Source organism: Rhea americana, unplaced genomic scaffold (assembly GCF_003343005.1).
Source record: "Rhea americana isolate MKP2758 unplaced genomic scaffold, rheAme1 scaffold_19, whole genome shotgun sequence".
Taxonomy (NCBI): Eukaryota; Metazoa; Chordata; class Aves; order Rheiformes; family Rheidae; genus Rhea; species Rhea americana.
In genome coordinates this window covers 7,218,913-7,237,450 of record NW_028186038.1, presented here as the reverse complement: position 1 = coordinate 7,237,450, position 18,538 = coordinate 7,218,913, and positions in this window count along the sequence as shown.

Here is an 18,538-nt window from a genome sequence, read left to right as displayed (position 1 = left end):
TATTAAGACAGAGACTAGAGAGCCTAGTCATGACAGTCTTCAATTCTGAAATCAATCCTGATCTCTGTGTTCAGAGACACAAGGGGAAAGATCATTAGTCTGTAATAAAGGGGAAATGAAAACTCAGAACAAATTCCATTTCTCTGATGTAGACCAGTTACAGTCAGGCCAACAGCTTAGAGGGTATGCGAGGAAAAGGAAAGGAAAGAAGCTATAAAAATACTATAGGAAATTCAAAGTGTCCCATCCTCATTTCAGCTACTTGAAGAGATGATATAAACTCCATTTTTCATAACCTGCTATGTTATGTTGTTAACAGAGCCCTCTTATTTGCTTGTTGATTTTTTAACAAGTCACATACACGTGACGTCACCAATTCCTCCTCATCTCTTTGTAATGACCACCCTCAGGGTGGACCGTATGTCCAGGAAGACTATTATAAGTAACAGCAGAGTGAAGACAAGACACACTCAACCCTTGTGCGTGCACAAATCCTAGTGCTGCTGGAGTCAGGAAGAGCTTTTACTTATTGACTTCATAGGCGAGTGGGTTGAATGCAGATAGCAGTGGTAAGCGGCAATATAATTTTCAAGCCATGCATTACTAGTAGGCCAGCTAGTGAGACACAGTGGTGCCAGGGGGAGTTAGACATGGACAGATGGGGAATCAAAGTTGTGGCAATCCCGGGCCAGAACCATTGCATCTTTCAGGATGCACCTGAAACCACTAAGCCAGTGTGGAAAGGAAGCAGGCAAGGGGCACAATGAAAAGAGAGATGGGAGACTACATGAATTCTACTGCAACTCCCCAGCTGTCCTTATTTTACAGCTGCTCAGTACATCTGTGATCAGTAAACAAGCAAGGAAGAGCTCTTTCCCATCACGTAAGTTCACTTGTCCTAAACACCCACTCACAATAGGTTCCAGGATGAAGAGACCTGGCCAGGCTTCCAGACATCACGTGAACAGGTCAGTCATCAAGGGACAACAGGGGACATGTACACAACAGACGAGCATGCACGGTAGCCTCCGTAAGCAACTTACTCATCTGCTCCTGTTCCATAAACCAACCTGTCTGTACAAAATACGGTGGAAAATCCTGCGATGACTAGGCAACGACTTCACACGCCAACTGACTCACGTTCATACTGCCTGCATTCTTCTGAGTCTTCTCAGGCCCTCATATCCTGGGAAACTGGCAAAAAAGCTTATTCCAAGAACAAAGTTAAAACATGCTAGCACAAATCGAGCCTACACAATGGATCCACTAACTTCAACAACAGTCTTTTCTCTGGCTTCAGCAGCCTGCGTATCAGCAGCAAATGAAGTTAACTCCTTTTGCTTAAGGATCTTCCCTCACTCAACAACTCGAGTCATCTTTGGAAGTGTTCTACTTCACTTTTGAATTCACCTAGCAGAAAACATAACAGCTTCAAGGAAGAAGGTCAAGGCTGGTACTTGACCATACCTCCACCACCCCAGGCTCAGAATTGAGCTTCGACATTTATACGTGATTTCACCATTTCACCACTCAAAATAAAAGCCAAGCCTAGCCTGTCAATATCCAATCTCTAGAGCTATTATCCCTTCTCTGCTGCTCTGGAGCTTCTCTGCAAATGAGACTAGTTAATTAGCAGCTCCATATCTCTACCAGCGCTGCTTTGCTCTTCAGCACCCTCCCGGAGTCGTTGGCCCCATCAGCACCGGAAAGGAGCCAGCACGTGCACAGATCTTCACAATCAAATTCATGCCAGGACAGGAAGGACAAAGTCACAGACAGACGAGGGGATGAGATTATCTGGTCAGCAGGTGCTGCTTGCTCTGAAAAGGTTGCAAAGTCCAAGACAGTAAAATTTCCACTGAGCTTGCATTTTCCATGATATACCTCTCTCTAATGAATTCAAAGAAATGAATGAACAAATAAATAAAGAGCTGGTGCTAAAAAAATCCCTAGCAAATTTTGTCAGTTAGGACTACACCTATTATAGTCCATTAACATGCCGAGAACCCTTAGGCCATCATTCACCAAACGGATTAAGCGCGTGCCTGTTTCAACCTCAGCAAAGAGGAAGGGGTAATACACCTCTAGACAGCTCCAAGACCTAACCCTTCTTTTGCATGGCAATCGTGCCCAATAGCTTCAGACTCTTCCTGCTCAAAGTATCCCAGAAACAGTACAAAAAGATTGCTCCTCTCCAAATAACCATCAGCAATAAATACAGCAAGGCAGCTACATAGCAAAGTAGCCACGACACAGAAGCATTGGGAGATGTGTGGACTCTGTTGCTCCATCTCTTTCCTCCTATTTGCTCCCACAGCAGTACACTGGATACAAATCAAGGCATTTGAATCAAGACTGTGCCCAAAGAGGAACTGCATACAAGTCACGCTCCCACTGTTAGTAGCACATTAGGCATGAAAGGGTTTGAAATAATCAGCTTTCTTTCAAGAACAGGATGTTCTTGGTTACAGAACTCACATTGCTTCACCTCTTCTATGTCTAAGCTGCATTCCAGGCGTGGAACTGAGTAGAGTTCAGTTCCACTGCTGCAGGATGTAGGAAGTTCGTACATTCAGATACCTTCAGTAAGCACAGTATTTATCTTAGGCTGATACAGTAACTTTAAAATGGCTTTGAAAGTGAGACCAGAGCTGTAACCAAAAAGGAAAAGCACTAGTTTTTAACATAGATTTGCTTCCATCAGGGCTGGATCCCAAGTTCCTTGTACAGTCAGTGAGCTCCAGAACTGGCTTCTCTCATGCCTTTTGGTCTATTTATGTCAACTTACTAGTTAATATTTTAAACAGGTTAAAGGGAAAACGCATTTTGAAGTTACAAGAACATCAGTCAGCACAGGCTTATTACTGATTTGATAGAGGCTGGGTCAGACACAGCCTGCATTCAGCTTCCACAGACGCCTTCGGGGTGAATTCAGCAGTGACGTAAACAGCAATGCAAGTTGCATCTCAGGTAAGGCAACAGATTCAAGTGGTTAAATGTTATCACTGTCCTCTTAGCAGAGAGAAGACAGACAGAGAAAGAGTTTACATTAAATTTTTCTAATTTTAAGGACAAAGGGAGGTGACTGTAAGAGAAGACTACACTAGAATGTAAGCTGTAAGAAGGCAATTCAGCACCAACCTACAATGCTGCAATAAGATGATGCTGTACACAGCTGCTTGTGACTTTTGTCAGTATAAAAGTGTCTCAGTCACAAACCAATGGCCTAGAAGCAAAACTTACCTCAGATCCTGAGCCATCCCAACATTCATCCCATGTCTATTTAAACAACGCAAAACACAGGCTATGGTTAAAGACCATTCCAATTCAATGGTTAAAGACCAATCTCCATTACAGCATTTTCCATTAGAAACTGATTTACACCAAACCCTCCCCACTAGCACTCAGCTGTAGCCTACTGCACTCCTTCAGCGCACACTATCAGGAAGCCATGAACTAGCAGAAGGGTCCCTGTTTAAGTGTAGTTTGAGACAGACTCCTCCTTTCCAGGGTGGCGTCATCTCCAAATCCCCTTGTTGAGGACTCTCCCAAAAGCTTGCCCCACAGGAAACCACTCATCTGAATTGCAGTTTAGCTAGCTACTTTTCAGTATACTAGAACTAGATCTGGATTACAGGATCCGGATTAATGCAGCCTCTTGAAGAGGCCGAGTTGAAGGGAACTCATGTTCCTATCTGATTAAACAGGACTGATGCAGCCAAGGGGAGTTCCAGTTTCCCTTTCATGGGACTTACCCCTGCAATCCTCGTTGTTCCAGCCAAAATGAAGCAATGCAATAGAGCTTCCAGTGGTTAGTGCTTGTCCAAACACTGCACAGACTGCTCTCAACTTCTCTAAATATTCCACAAGCCCATAAATCCTGGTATGAAATTTGGTTTGGATGAATAAATGCACCCAAGTTTTCCTTCATTTTTTTTCTGAGTCCTAGAGAGAAGAAAATAGTAGGGAAAAAAATCAAATATGTATCAACACAGTTATTAATCCAGGCATTTCTCAACTGCTCAGTCTAAGTAGTATACAGGCACACTTCTTAAGAAACACATTAAATTTGAGAAATAAGATCTCAACTTGATCCAGTGTTCTGTCTCTCATCCCCTTTAAAGTATCTCAATCCAAACTGCAAATCGTGCATGTGAGAGCCATTCATATGACTAAGTAGTCTATCTCAGAAATTTTTGCTGGGTTTATACTAATTGTGGATTTTAGTAGACACGTATGTGTTTTTAAGACACTAAAAGGCAAGATGTGCAGCATAAAAACTATGCTGAGGGAAAGGGGAGCATCTGCCCAGGTTGTCCCATGCCCATGCAGCAGCATGGTGACAGAGTGCTTGGGCTGTGTTTTTGGGAAGAGCACGCTCACATTAGGCTGGTGTTGCCCCCCGTACCAAGTTGGACAGAGTAGCCACCTGCTGAAGCCACCCCTAAGTTCCACCAGGGATTTCTACAGTGCTTGCAATCCTCACTGTTTACCTTAAACCCCAGTCATTTCTGTTAATCCAGTGAAGGTGTGGAAGATTCGTACAACTATCGTGTTGATCAGAATAAGCTAGGCAACAGCTTCTCTGCAACTCCCTGCCTGGCACAAGTCTTCTCTTATCTGTGGGCCCTTGGCAAACAGGCGCTTGTTGGCTCTTTCAGGCTAGCCTTTGCCTCCATCACCTACCTCTCTGTTTATGTAACTTTCCCAACACACTTGCAAATATGATAAAGGTTAATCTGGTACAGAAGGTAAATAGGGTTACACAAAACTGGATTTAGCAATTTAGTTTTATTGGCCACTAAGCAAGGTAATTCTTCGATGCAGGTAATGAGGAGATAGCCAAGCCAGATAAAGGATCTGTGCAATATAAACATCCTCCCAAAAGCCTGCTCCCCACTTGCATAAGCGCTGTAATCACAAAAGCAATTCTTAATGGAGTCATTTGGCAGCGGCCCTGGCAGAGCGAGCTGCAAGCCTCTCCCTGGCTGATGGCCTGGCTCCAGGAGCACCTTACTCCCGTGCTGTGATGGCGGCAGGGGTGGGGGAGGAAGAGCTGCAAAGCCCGACCAGGCCCGTGCACGGCGGCACCGGAGCAGGACCAGGCCTCTTCTCGGACGTGTCACCTGGGTGGTTCAAAGCAGATCACTTACCCTCTCTGTGCTTAACTCTGCATCTATAAATTCAAATTGATGATTCTTCCCTTGGCCCCATCTCTCCAGGAGGCAAACTCTTACCGTGAGGGCTGTTTCTCACACACAGGTAAATGAAGGGCTCCTGGCAGAAAGAGTTACTGCCAGATACTTGCAACACTTACAATTTCTGCTAATAAATGACTTCTAATCTTTCCTAATCTTCCAATATTTGCCCTTTACCCAAAAGGAAAAATTAAACAAAGCAAGATCCCAGTTTCCTATGCCAGCCTCGTATCACCTATCTGCAGCAATAACTAGGACAATCTACAAGGCTGGGTGGAAAACAGTTTGTAGTTTGGGTCGTTTGTTTTTTGTTTGTTTGTTTTTTGTTTTTTTAATCTGATAACAAATTTAAGATATTCCCCAACCAAATACAGACATGTCAGGCCTGTCTTGTCTCTCAACAGACACATCCACAACATTTCACACTTTCCACTGCAGGGCTTCTCACCAAGGCAACAGCTTGGCTACCCTGCAGCAGGGCGCTTTCCTCAACAGGCTCAGTCTGCTGCACAGCTCTGATTTCCTAGCGGTCCCAGGACTAACATACTCAAGGTGGGAAGCAGGGAGGATGAGGAGAATGAATAATTAGAGGATGAGTATTACCTGACCCAAGAAATTTCTTTTAAGCTGCAAAACAAAAGGCAGTTTTGAATTGAAAATATTCTGGGCCTGTTTTCCAAACAAAATATGAGGAAACTTGCACAAAGCTGCAAAATGCTTCAGCTGAGACACAATTTTAAAAAATATTTGTGTTGCAAAATATTAGATGGCTATGCTTGTATGACAAATAGAGTCTTCTCCTTCAGCTAAGAAACTCACTAACAACATCCCAAAAGCTAAGAAGCTCCTGATCAAGTTCACAAGAGGGAAAAAAAAAAAAAAAAAAAAAAGAAAGAAAAGAAAAAACACTCTGGCCCTAAGTTCCCAGGAAGGATAAAATAAGAAGAAAGCTCACTGCACCTCAAAAGTCACTAACTGAAAGACAAATGTAGCAGCTGCTTGCTCTTCTTCACATGATTTTGCTGCTGAGGGCAGTAAAAGGGCCTCATGTTCCCATAATGTGGAGCATACGTTTCCCAGTGGCAGGATTGATTCGAGGTCTAGGCATTCACACAATACCAGTTAGGCTGATTTCCAATGCTGTACGTTAAGAGTTCTCATTTATACTTGTTTAGCTTTCATCTGGGATTTTCATTGGATTGGCCTAGGAATTTTCATTCAAAATACTTGCTGATAAATTGTCATAGTGGGAGTAGCAGTGTGAGCTATTGCGTAGGGTTAGACTAGATCTCAGGAGAACCGCTTTCCAGCCCACAGCCTGCCACTGGCCACCTTCAGCTGAGTAACCTGACTTTCTATGCCTTTTCTGCCCTCTGGATACACATAAAAGGTACCTCTGCAAAGTGCATGGAGACCTATGACTGGTAAGTGCTGTATGACAATTTGGGGTAGTTATGCACTATTATTTTGCATTTCCTCCAAAACCCAATACCTTTATCAGCATCCGTGTTTTGAGCCAGGATGCCGGGCAGCAGCTTCAATTTGTGTGCAGCAGGGCTTTGCTAGTGGAGGCAAGGACACAGATATCTTTGTGATGGAAGATCTACTCACAACATCCTCTTTTTCGTCATTCACTCATTTGCAAACCACCTTCAAGTGTCTACAGAGCAGAGACTGAAAACAAGCTGTTAGGTGTTCTCTAAGAGATGAGGAAGGCCGGCTGCACCTTGGGTCTTTTTGCAGCCACGCATTCAGTATCAGTACCTTGAGGCACTCCCAGGCACTATCACCGAAGTTGCAGTCCAGCTTTTTTGAGAGGTGTCCCTCTCCCGTACTTAATCAGCTTCTTTAAACTGTGCTACAAATGTCACTCAGGAGGTGTCTGTCCATGAGGTTTAGAAATTAATTTCTGTTTAACACACAGTTGTGGGAGAACAAACCTATGAGTTTGCTTTATTTCACTTCAAGTCTTACCATTTATCACCTTTGACTACAGAAAACTAATGCTGTCCGGATTTACGGTCACTTTCCAGCTCCAGGACAGAGCTGGTATGAACTGACACACCGCTGCTACAGTTAAGGAAGCTCTCTTGATTTTGAAACCAAAAGCTGCATTCCTCTTAATGGTTGCTTAAAGTTATACCTAACAGACGAGAAATTTTTATCAGGTATGCTACTTCACTAAGCGAGCAACAGAAAACACAGGCATTCTTCCGAGAGATCAAATAACAACTGTTCCGATAATAAGGGCTAAGTTAAGCCATCACAGCCAATTCATAGTGAAGGCTTCACACTTGTTTATCTGGACAAACAATTATGAAATGTTCTTTTGTCCCCGCAAGTACTGTGTAGGCAAGAGTCATTATGACTTTCTGAGTGACTTTAAAGGGCCACTGTTTAGACACCTATTCATAGCTCAGGAAACAAGCAATGCCCTGGGCAGACTCCGACCCCTAGTTTTCATCTAGAAATAATAATTACTATTAAGAGACCATGTTATTTTCTAGACCAGCTGTTCAGAAACCGATGCGATGCTCATCCTGTCACTTCTCAGCATCTCCCCCAGTAAAGATGATTGCAGCCTCTCTGAGAGGTATCACAACCCCCTTTTCTTGAAAGCCTAAACAACTTGCTATGACTCCCTCCTCACGCCCCCAGCTGAACTGGGTATCCCCAGTCATGGTGCCAATGGCAAAGGCTGCAAAGGAGTGACGAGAGCTGCGCCCCAACTCAACATATCTCCCGCTGTTTCAGGATGAAGGCACCCACTGCAAGGCAGCAGAAGACTGGGGGCCCAGTGCTAAGCACTCCTTGGCAGCTCAAAGGTGACCAGGTTTTTGCCTTGAAAACAGACCAGGAAGAGCACATCCTGCAGTGCTGGCTCCTGGCATACAGAGGTGGGTCCTGGGCTGAGTAACAAGACAGGATGTGCAACCTGTACGAGGCTGCTGGACCCAAGAGAGGCAATGGGTGCCCTGGCCACAGTCTCTGCAGAGGCTCTTGAGAATGAGCAAGTTCCCAGGGCAATGCCCTGGCAGGGGAAGGAAACAAAAATCCTAAGCTAGCACAGAAGCACATCTTAAGAGTTTCATTGGATACCAGGGTAGAGCGGAGATAGTTATGTAGTGATGTCCTTCAGGATATGGTTATGGGAACACTACCAGTACAAGAGCTCTCTTGTGGAGACCTCTGTCGTTCAGTCACTGATAAGGAGGCCTTTGAAATTTGTGCTGATGAGAAAATGTGTATTTAATTAAATAGAGTTGGTCAAATACACTGATTTATAAAACCACAGCAGTATATTTGTGCATGGAAAAACCTTATCTGAAAAGTACTCTGTAGCTATCTCATACCTCTGTTTTCAAGCTCAGTCTTACACTTGACATTGTGGAGTTCACCTTTTTCTAACACAAGAGGAAAAGAAAGGAGGCCTGGCTGTGAGGAGACGCAAGAGCACAGGCCTTGCCAGAGTACAAAGCCATTCAAAGCTTTCACATCAGGACCCATGAAATACACCAAGACTTTTTGGCCTAGGAAAAGGAAAAGCATGAGAGACTGCTTCAACCATAATCTATAGAACCACTCATCGTCAGCAGATGCCCAAGATATCAGAAGTTTACAGTGGTTCAGAAAACAATTTGACAAATTCATAGAACAAGAGTCCAGGACACCGTGAGCCATACGTGCACTGTAGACCAGGAGAGCACGCTTTTCTATCCACTGTAGCCACTCTCAAAGCCAACACAGGGCTAGAGGGATCTTCAGCCTGATGTGATATAGCCATGCTTTCCCTTTTACATCCTTCAAGGGGAGAGGGATAGAGCCTCACTGCTTCCCAATAGACAGGGCAGCATCTGCTTAGCACAGCGTATTGCCCATAGCACCCAACGGGGGCGGAAGGCCCCTTCAAGAACTCACGCTGACTGCAAGGTCTGATGAAGGAATAAATGGAGCACTCCCGTGTTGTGCCATTAGGGACCCAGTCAAGCTGTCAGTGTTCCCATCTTCATTCAACATCCCAGCATGTAAAAACAGCTGACGACCACGTCCAAACAGCCATGTCACTGCTTGCCCCTTCCTGACCTAGCCGATAGCACATAGTAAGCTAGATCCTTGGAACAGGAGCACTGAAGGTGCCCTCAAAAAATTTCAGTCTCATTCACTTCCTTTCCCCAGGCTAGATCAATTATAGCTGCATCTTTCTACCCAGGTGCCTACCTAACCTGCTCTTGAAAGCCTCCAGTGATACCAACATTATCTCCTGCTAGCTCACCTGCTCCACTGCTGAAAATCCCAAATCCACAGTTGACAAACATACCTGTGCCAGGTTAATATACCCCCAAATAAATTGCTTGGCACTTTGAACCAACTAGAGAATAAACCTGTTGTCCTTTTAAGGTTTATGGCAGTTTGCAAGAAGTGAGAAGCTGACTATATGCTTTTTTTTTCCTCCTCCCCTTTTTTGTTTGCTTCAGCCTGATCCAAAAGATTTTGCAGGTGGAAAAAATTAACAACAAGGTTAAATTAAATCAGGTTTAAGGGCATTCTCTGCATCAGGCCAAAATCTATGGAGATTCACCGTCACTACCAAGGCAGGTCATTTACTGTGGCAGTGCTTTTCATTACTGAAGTGGAAGGTGATGAAGAAATGCCCTTCACTTTAGATACACATCTTGCCATAAATAGATTGCCTAATTAAACCAATTATTTTTAAAGGGGAACTAGAGAGATTAGGTTTGTTCATAAAAATAAACCAGTTATGATTAAAGTTCTGAGGCTTTCTATTGTCAGAGAAACCTGCCAGGCTTCCTATCAACCTCAGTTCTTTATACAGTAGATAGCAACATTAATGCTGCATTTCCACCTGGGTTTCAATCACTCTTGAGATTTCAGCCAGGGCCAATGGACTTCACCAGGCAATGTCACTCTCCTTATTGCTAAACAGTGCAGCCGCATAATCTTGGTGATTCATTAAAATAATAATAAACTCTACACAATAAAAATGTGAAATACTCAATATATTCTGGTAAAAGTACAATAGTTTACTTCCTTGTTAAATGACAACCTGATAAGATGTGTGTCATGCGTACCACTTGCAGGAGTACAACACTATCCAAGGTGACTGTCCTGCAGGTTTTTGATCAGCATAATCTATTTTTGATCAAGAAGTGCTGGTACAGCCTGAGGTATGAGCAATAAGACCTTATCACATAAATTAGCCCTCTTCAGGGCAGCGCTAATGCTGATAAGATGTTTAATGATAGCGTGTCATGCAGAGGGACAAGAAAAGCAAGTGATTACACAGAACCCTGCGAGTAAACGGGAGCAGGGCTCAACTCCAAGAATTGCTCTAGGCCTAGGAATTGTTGGCAAGGGGGTTACCTGGGAGAAATGAGCTCAAGGGAGCCATGCTGAGGTGAAGACATTGGGCAAGCTGGTGAGGACCTCCTTTTCAAGTGAGGACCTCTTCCAGCAGAGAGATGAAACAGCCACCAGAAAGACAAACAGAACAAGAAAATTACAGTGTGAGAGCACTGCTAATCACAGCCTGAGCATCTACTAAACAGCCCAAATCCAAGCAGCTGTACTTCTTTGGCTAAGCCTCTTTTGCTCTTCTTGTTCATCAAAAGGCCAGTTCTCTCTTGCTGACCCACTGGAAGTCAAAGCTTCATTTTGCACTTACTTTCACTGGCTGCTGCCCAAAGACTTGGGCTCGTTAGGCAAATGACCAGGTGACAGCTCCACTGATGCCGCATAGCTATCTTGGCCTCAGAATTGCAAAGTAGGGGCATGGGGAAACTGGCAGGCACCTGACAGGCTGCAAGCCAAAATATCTTGTACTTAAGCACAGACTTAAGTCTCCTAAAAGTGTTTACGCTTTCCCATATGCTGAAGATGCACAGAAATAGCCCTGTCATTACAAGCAGTCTCAGTCCTAATCCACTGCCCTTTCTTACCATGCAGGGAGCCAGCTACCAATTCAGAGGTATTTGGCAGCCCAGACCACTGGAAACTCCAAAAGCCCAGGCAACAGCCACTGCCGTGACATGCTGTGCTCAGATCTACTGCCCACATGTGCTAGGCTGGGCATGGGACATGCCTGTCCTCCAACTTCCCAAACTGCCCGTGCTGGCAGGCCTGCAGTAAAGTGGCAGGGAGTGGCATATGTACTTGCCTGAATCAGAGCCTATAAATTACTCACTCTTTTATCTTCCTTCTGCGCGTTCTCTCATCTGACTACGTGATGCTACGTAACAGAAGGAGCCTGCTGCTGTGTGATGGAGCCTGCCTCCGCTCCTCTCCGTCAAGGATGGCTGCTCCCCTTCACTTATCATATTACCAACACGACACACACATTTGTTTTCCCCCTGCCTTTTATTGCTGGAAATTGATTTGATCAGAATCGGTGAATCGTGAAGCCAGGGGAAAAAAAAAGAAAAAGAAAAAATCAGAGCAGTGATACAGTGAGAGGCTTGAATCTCACAGCATTTACAGCTTTCCTGCGTAAGGAGAGATGTGGGTCTCTGCCTCCCCTGGAAATGAAAATGCATACAAATGCCCATGCTGGAGGCTAGCTAGATACACATACTGGGGCTGACAGACAACATATGCTTAGAAGGCTGAGGTGTGGAGGCCTGCAGCATCACAACGAATGTATCCTAGCCACTTTGTTGTGAAGGAGATACTAGGGATGAAGAGGGAAGGACTGAGCATTTTACTACCTAGGTTCTAAAAGAGAAACAGAACTGGATCCTTTACCTCCAACCTTAGCAGCTGTTTGGAAAAAAGAAAAAAGCAACTGGAGCACCCTGCAAGTCAATGGTAAACCTAGCAACAGCCCCCATCTCCTTCCTGCATCCCAAGGCCAATAAAATACTTCAGTGACATTTCGCTCCCCTCACTCCCATTTCCTCGTGTTTCTGCAGTTCTTAACGTTCACCTGGGATCAGAAAAGACTGCCCTGTCACACTGAAAACCACTCCTGCAACATGCCTGAAAAGCTTTCTTTGGCATATCACAGACAACATTAGATTTACTACAGCTGCAGCAGCACTATGTATAAATCTGCTCTTTGGTGGCTGCAGATTTTATGTAGATCTCTTCAGCTGGCAGAAAGTCATACCCTTGACTGACAGCTTATTTCAGCAGCCATTTCTCCAGGGCATCGCATTCATCTATCTTCACTGTTGCCCAAATACCACACCAGGCAGGCCGACACACACAAGCGCTCTGGCAGGACAGATCCTCCCATAAAACCAGTAGCCCAAGTCGGAGACCATGAGGCTTGTGTGCCCAAAGAAACTGCGCTCTTGGGGTGCCTAGCCCATCTCAGGAGACTTTCTACAACACTGGAGGACTAAAAGTAGAAAGCTCAGAAGAATAGATTCAATCTTATAACCTGCTGCTCTGAGCTACCTATGAACATACGAGGCTTTTAAGAAAGCAAAAGAAGCAGGCGAGCGATGGATTTCATTACTGTTATTAATGCTGAATGGAACTTTTCTTCCCCAGTAGTTTCACAGGCAAATCAATAGAAAAGCCTGGCCGCCAGCCAACATCACAGCAGTGAGCTTTGGGGAGCATTCTTCCCTGACCCCTGGAGGTATCATCTTACAACCTGAGGCATACAATTTGATTACCCTTATCTGAACTTGCATGTTATTTGTATCAATAGAGTTGCCTGGATGTAGAAGTCAACTCAATGACTTCCTGTAGTGCTGGATTCCACTAAGCTTGATGCTCTGCTGCAAAGAGGCATTTCAGATTCTTTATGTTGCTTATGAACTTGGAGCAAGTAACACTTGAGAGCCTAAATCTCAACACACAGTCCTACACCATGACTGTTTCATTTTTCCACGCAATTTAATGACACTGTTATTGATGCTCACAGCCTTTCACCAGGACCCTTGCAGTATCCAAAGTTTTCCTCAGAGCTCCAGGTAATGGGGCAACATGATTACATAAAAAAAAAACTCAGGTTTCAAAAATTGAAGCTGTCATTGCTGCAGAGGAGCTCTTTAAGAAACAAAGAAAGAACACCCTAAGTCTCAAACACAAGAAACCAAAGACCCTCAGCCAGTGTTCAGATCCTTGGAAGTGGCTCTGAAAAGGCCAAACCTCCCTACCTATCTGCATCGAGGAGAACCTGCTGCCAGAAAGACCCTCTTTTGAAGTTTAGCCCCAAATCTCAGTCCACATCACCTCTCAAGTTTCTCCATTCCCAGGCAGCTCCTCACAGGTCAGAAAGTAGACATTTCTTACTGGACCCGCAACTTTTAACACAGTTATTTTGTAACCCTATTCTTGAAAACAGTTTGATTATAAATTGCTGTCATAAATTCAGCCTAGTAACAGCTGGGACAGATTTACAGAGGATATGTTTTTTATGACTATCTATTATTCATGGTGTGTTAGTCCTTACAATGTGTTTAGCCAAGAAAAAAAGATAAGATATCCTCTGGTTGATTATTGACAGATACTTGGCAGCTTGCATCTTTGGGACTGCACGGACACAAATAGAATGAATTCAGCCTGTAAAAGCACTGATTTGGTAACTTGACCATACTAGGCTAGGAAATTATATGGACTGAAGAGGATAAGGACAATCATTTGCAACAAACACTATTTGTACCTTTTAAAACTCGGGCAAAAAAGCTTGTCAGAAGAGCTAAGCTGCCAGCTCAGGAAACATGCAGCAAACGCTGCCCCCCAGGAACGTGCACAAGATCAACGGACCTCGAAGCTTCCTCAGTGGTGAAATGCTTCCTGTCTGCTTTGGAGACACCACAGCCATCTGCAGGATGGTTTCAGGCAACAAGTTGGTGTCCCAGGAGACTACATTAGGCATCAGTCAGTCACGGATGCCCACATAGGCCAGGTTGCCAACCTTGGTTCTGCGCACAGCGCTCACACATCCTGAGCCAGCTGTCAGGGAAGGGCCGGGCTTGGCTCTCTGCAGAGAGTGCCAACAAGGATGCCAGTTCGTGTCAGCCTGCCTGCAGAGTCCACAAACTTCCAAGTGGTTTGACAGCTCCTCCTCTTCTATATATATTAATTGGAGAGCAGTAGTGCTTGTTGCTTAGTGGAGGTAAGCCCTCAGTAGAGTGCGTGGCCTATAGATGGTGCAAAAACCAGTCAAGGGCTGCTGGAAAGCCGCAGCCAAATCCCAGTTTTCCTTGCTGACTGCACAGCAGGTACTTTCCCTTGGCACCTCACCCTTGCTCAGGGATGGGGTGGACTTTGGCATCCCAGATCCTGAAGGAACCCTAGATTGCAGCTTTGCACAGTGAAGAAGTTCTTCACAGCTGTGTTACGAAAGCAGCAGAGTCAGAGTATGTGCAGACAGCATCACTTTCTAGCCAATGGTCCATACGATAAAGACTCATACAGCTGGGCTTGTTACCATACCACCACAAGCCTGCAAACCTCTCACATATCCCAGCTCTTACACTGCTCCTCCAAATCTCCTTTTAAAAGAAATTGCATTTCTTATAGCTTTATCCTTTAAGTATAGTTTTGTATTTCAATTACAAGTATTTTAAATTTTAGTGTTCCTTGTCTCTATCTGTTGTTTCCCGTGGTGCTCACGTGAGGCTGGAAGCTGTGTGAGGAACACGGCAAAGCACTGCTTGGGACTGCAGATCTCTGCCTGCAACCCCAGCTTTTCCCAAGGACGAGCTTTGCCAACACGCACTGCTCCAGCTGACTAGACAATTACATAGGTGCGTTTAGCTAAGCTATAGCCAACATAGATCAGTACCTGGCTGCTATGATTTACACCATCCAAGACTTCAAGAGTTACAGTTATCAGCTGCAAAACTACAACAGAGAACGAACAACCTGAATCTGGCCCAGCCTGCTCAATGCGTCGGTGCCTCCAGTAATGCCAGTTTGCTTTCAGATCTCTGAATGCAACACCAAACTGTTCCTTTTCAGCATTTGAAGCTTAGTTTCTCCTCAAGTTCTGCCTCTTGAGCTTTTCTATTTACAAAGAGAAGGCAGCTTTTAATAGAAAGGATTTCCTGGGGCCTTCCTGGCACTGGCCTGCCCTGCCAGCCCTGCCCCTTTCCAGATGCACAGCAGAGATGAGCTAGGTTTCCCACACCTGTCTCCGTCCTCTTCTCTCCCTCCCTCTCGCAAGCACACACCAAGTTGCCATTAAAACACCGTCCATATGTTTTAACTTGCCTCTGTCCTACAGAGTTCAGACTGCTCAGGAGTAACACTCCTGTTGTACCCTAAGCATCTGCAAGGCCTAATCCTAGGATCGTGACAGTGCAGGGACTTGGATCTTCCGGTGGCTGAGCTCCCCAGCGTAGGGAGCCAGGTCTCCCAGCATATGGAGCTGGGGGAGAACCCTGCTGAAGTGGGGCGTTGCGTTAAGCAGAGCTACCAACAAGCACAAAAGATTGCTCTCGGACCTTCTGAATGCGCTGCAATTACAGCAGCTCAGCTCTCGCCGAGGACAGGTTCACCCTCCTAACCTCACACCGAATAAAAGAGCTGCTGTGCACATCCCAGGCCTCGACATTTAGGGTTTGCTCTAAAGCCTCTGAAATTAATAGGGGGAAAAAAAATCTGTCATCTTCTTGTTTACCTGAGCAGGGGCAGCAGAGCTCTGGACTTCCACTAGGACCCTCGCTCTGGCCAAAATCTCTTAAGCCAAAGTCTCCCAGGGGTCAGGAGGAGTGTCAGTTTAAGTGCTGAGCGTCCCAGCTATGGCTTCTGCACTGACAAGCACCAGCTGTTTGCCTGAAGGCTGCTGAGTGCCACCACAGTGCTATGCAGGCTTCAAAGCCACACAGCCTATCTACGCGTCCACTGCGTCGCCTGAAAAGCGTCACAGGCAGCGGTCGACGCAACAGCAAGTGGACGGAAGGGCGCGCTCCTCCGCTCGACAGTTGCCTGGACTCCTGCTCCGTGCCCAGGCTGAGAAAGCAGTGAGCACCACTGCCCAGAAAAGAAACCTTCCCAGCATGGCATAGCTGAAAACGGCCACTGGCGGCTCTGTGAGAGACTAAGCAAGCAGGAAAGCCTCAGTTTCCTTCCCACAGCCTGGAGCCAGACAGCAGTTGCTGCGCTGCTGCTCAGACTGCACCTCCGGCACAGGGGGATGAAAGCAGAGCTCCCGCACGCTGCCAGCCCAGCAGCTGCGAAAGGACCGAGATCCACACAGCCCCGAGAGGGCCAGGGAGCGCGCGGAGTCACTCGTCGCTCCCTTGCTCTAGGTGAAGGGCCCAGTGGCTCCCAGTCTGCTCCAATTCCCTCCCTGGGGTGCGACCGGACTCCTTGCCTATGCGCTGCTTCTGTCTGCTATCAGTTTGGTTTGCTTCAGTCCCTTCCAAGCCATCACTGCTGATGTAGAAATGTAAGCACCAAAAGAATACAAGTTTTACAGAAGTAATTGCTTTAAAATGAGATATTTGTCTCGTGCTCTGAGCTGAGGATCTCTGCTAACACAGCTGAGAGTTTTCTTGGGTCAAGCAGGCAGGCTCCTTTTGCTGGGAATTAGGAGGGTGGATTTCAAGCCTGAGCTTATTTTAATCTTGGTCAAGTCACTTCACCCCTCCAGAGGTTTCCTTTCCAGACTCTCTTGTCTGCTGTTGACTTAGATAAAGAGAGAAAGGGAAAGACAGGCCAATTAAATAACTGTTTTTAATTAAGTTTTCCTTCTCAGCAGTCATGTGAAATAATGTTTGCTTGCGCAGCAGAAATGGCAGGATCCAAGCTGAATGCTTTCTATTATTGATCTTGCACAGTTTGTGGTGAGCACGCTTTCCTTTACTTGGAAATAGCAAGATCAGAGATCGGAGGCAATTTCACAGAAGAGAGATTCCCTTTCAGTTAAATCCTGAAGCATTGTCCCAGCTCTCATTCACCGTTTGCACGCTTTGACTGGCGCCTTGGTACCTCACGTCACCCTTCAGATCACTTCTTGTTTTGCTAACTTCATGCACAGCTCCTGCACTGCAAGGTATCACCTGACACACGGCACTGTCAAACATTAACTCTGCAAGCAACTCCGTTTCGCTGTGGTTTTAAAGGACACTACATCCTAAACAAGGAGGCACCAACCCAGGTCATCCCACATAGCCTAGTTACATACTACGCATCATGTTAGCCGCGTGGTACAGCTCAGGAATCACTTCTGGAGAAAAGAAACTATTAGCTATAACGCTCCTCAACCCCGTGCCCAGGGTCTGAACAGCCTTGTACTGTTGGTACAGAAACTTAGCAGCCCTCCTCCCCAAACTTTTGGCAGGGCCCCCGAAAGCCCAGATTGGTTTCTGTTTGTACACCTTCATTAGGCATTAGCGATAAAAGCCTTAATGCAAACAACAAGTACCTTACTGCAGTACTAAGCAGTATTGACTCTGCGGGGGCTGTCTGTGTCTACGGCTCCGCCGAGAGATGCAGGCAGCACGTCCTGACCCCCATGGAGCGCCCGGGCTCCGAGGCTCTGCCCACGCAGTCGGTCACCCTGCCTAGGGCAAGCACCGGGCATCCCAGGAGAGGAGCAGAAGCCGAGGCGACCACGGCGAGCGCACCCGGGCTTGCGAGGGGAGCAGCCACACTGAGCAGAAAGTAACTGCCAGGGAAGGGGATTAAATGAAATAAAATTAATTCTGTGGATGGGAGAGACTCATCTCCGCTCCTGCTAGGACCTTCTGAAGGTGTGTGTGTTTCTTAAAAAGAGGAAACCTTATTCCCCAAACTACAGTCATTTAGAGACACGTGGTGCAACTCTTTCTGCTGCAGTTGTGATACCAGTTGGATGAAACTACAGTGGGGAAAGGGAGAGGGGGGAAAACGCACACACAGAAAAGGTCTTGTGCTGTGTGACAGAGGCACTGACGCATATCAAACAGAAGACTTCAAAAGCTCTTATCCAGTGCAGGTCTGGGCGATGATGCGTCTCGGAGGAGAAAGCCGATAGCCTTGAGAGACAAAGAGCCCGGGAGAGCCAAGAATGTGCAGCGCCTCCCCAGGCCCGTCCTTCATCAAAGGCTTTGGGCCCGTTCCCAAAGAACACAGCTCAGAGCCCCGTCTCTGCGCCGAGGCTGCTGCCAAGGTGGTAGATAAAAGCACACGAAGAGCTGTGTCTGCAAACCTTCCCCTCCACTCCCCCTCCCAAACGCCTGCCTCCTTTTGCACTAGCCCATTAAACCTTCTTGCTTCCCATCCTCTCCTTTTTCTTCTCCTGTGAATCTTTCACTATTGCTAAAGCCCCCAGGTATAGAGACTGCAACTCCATGCAGTTCCCAGGCCTCAGAAACCACTCAGAAAGCACCACTGGACAAGTCTGATCCTTGATTTAATCCTGGGCATACAACTAAAAA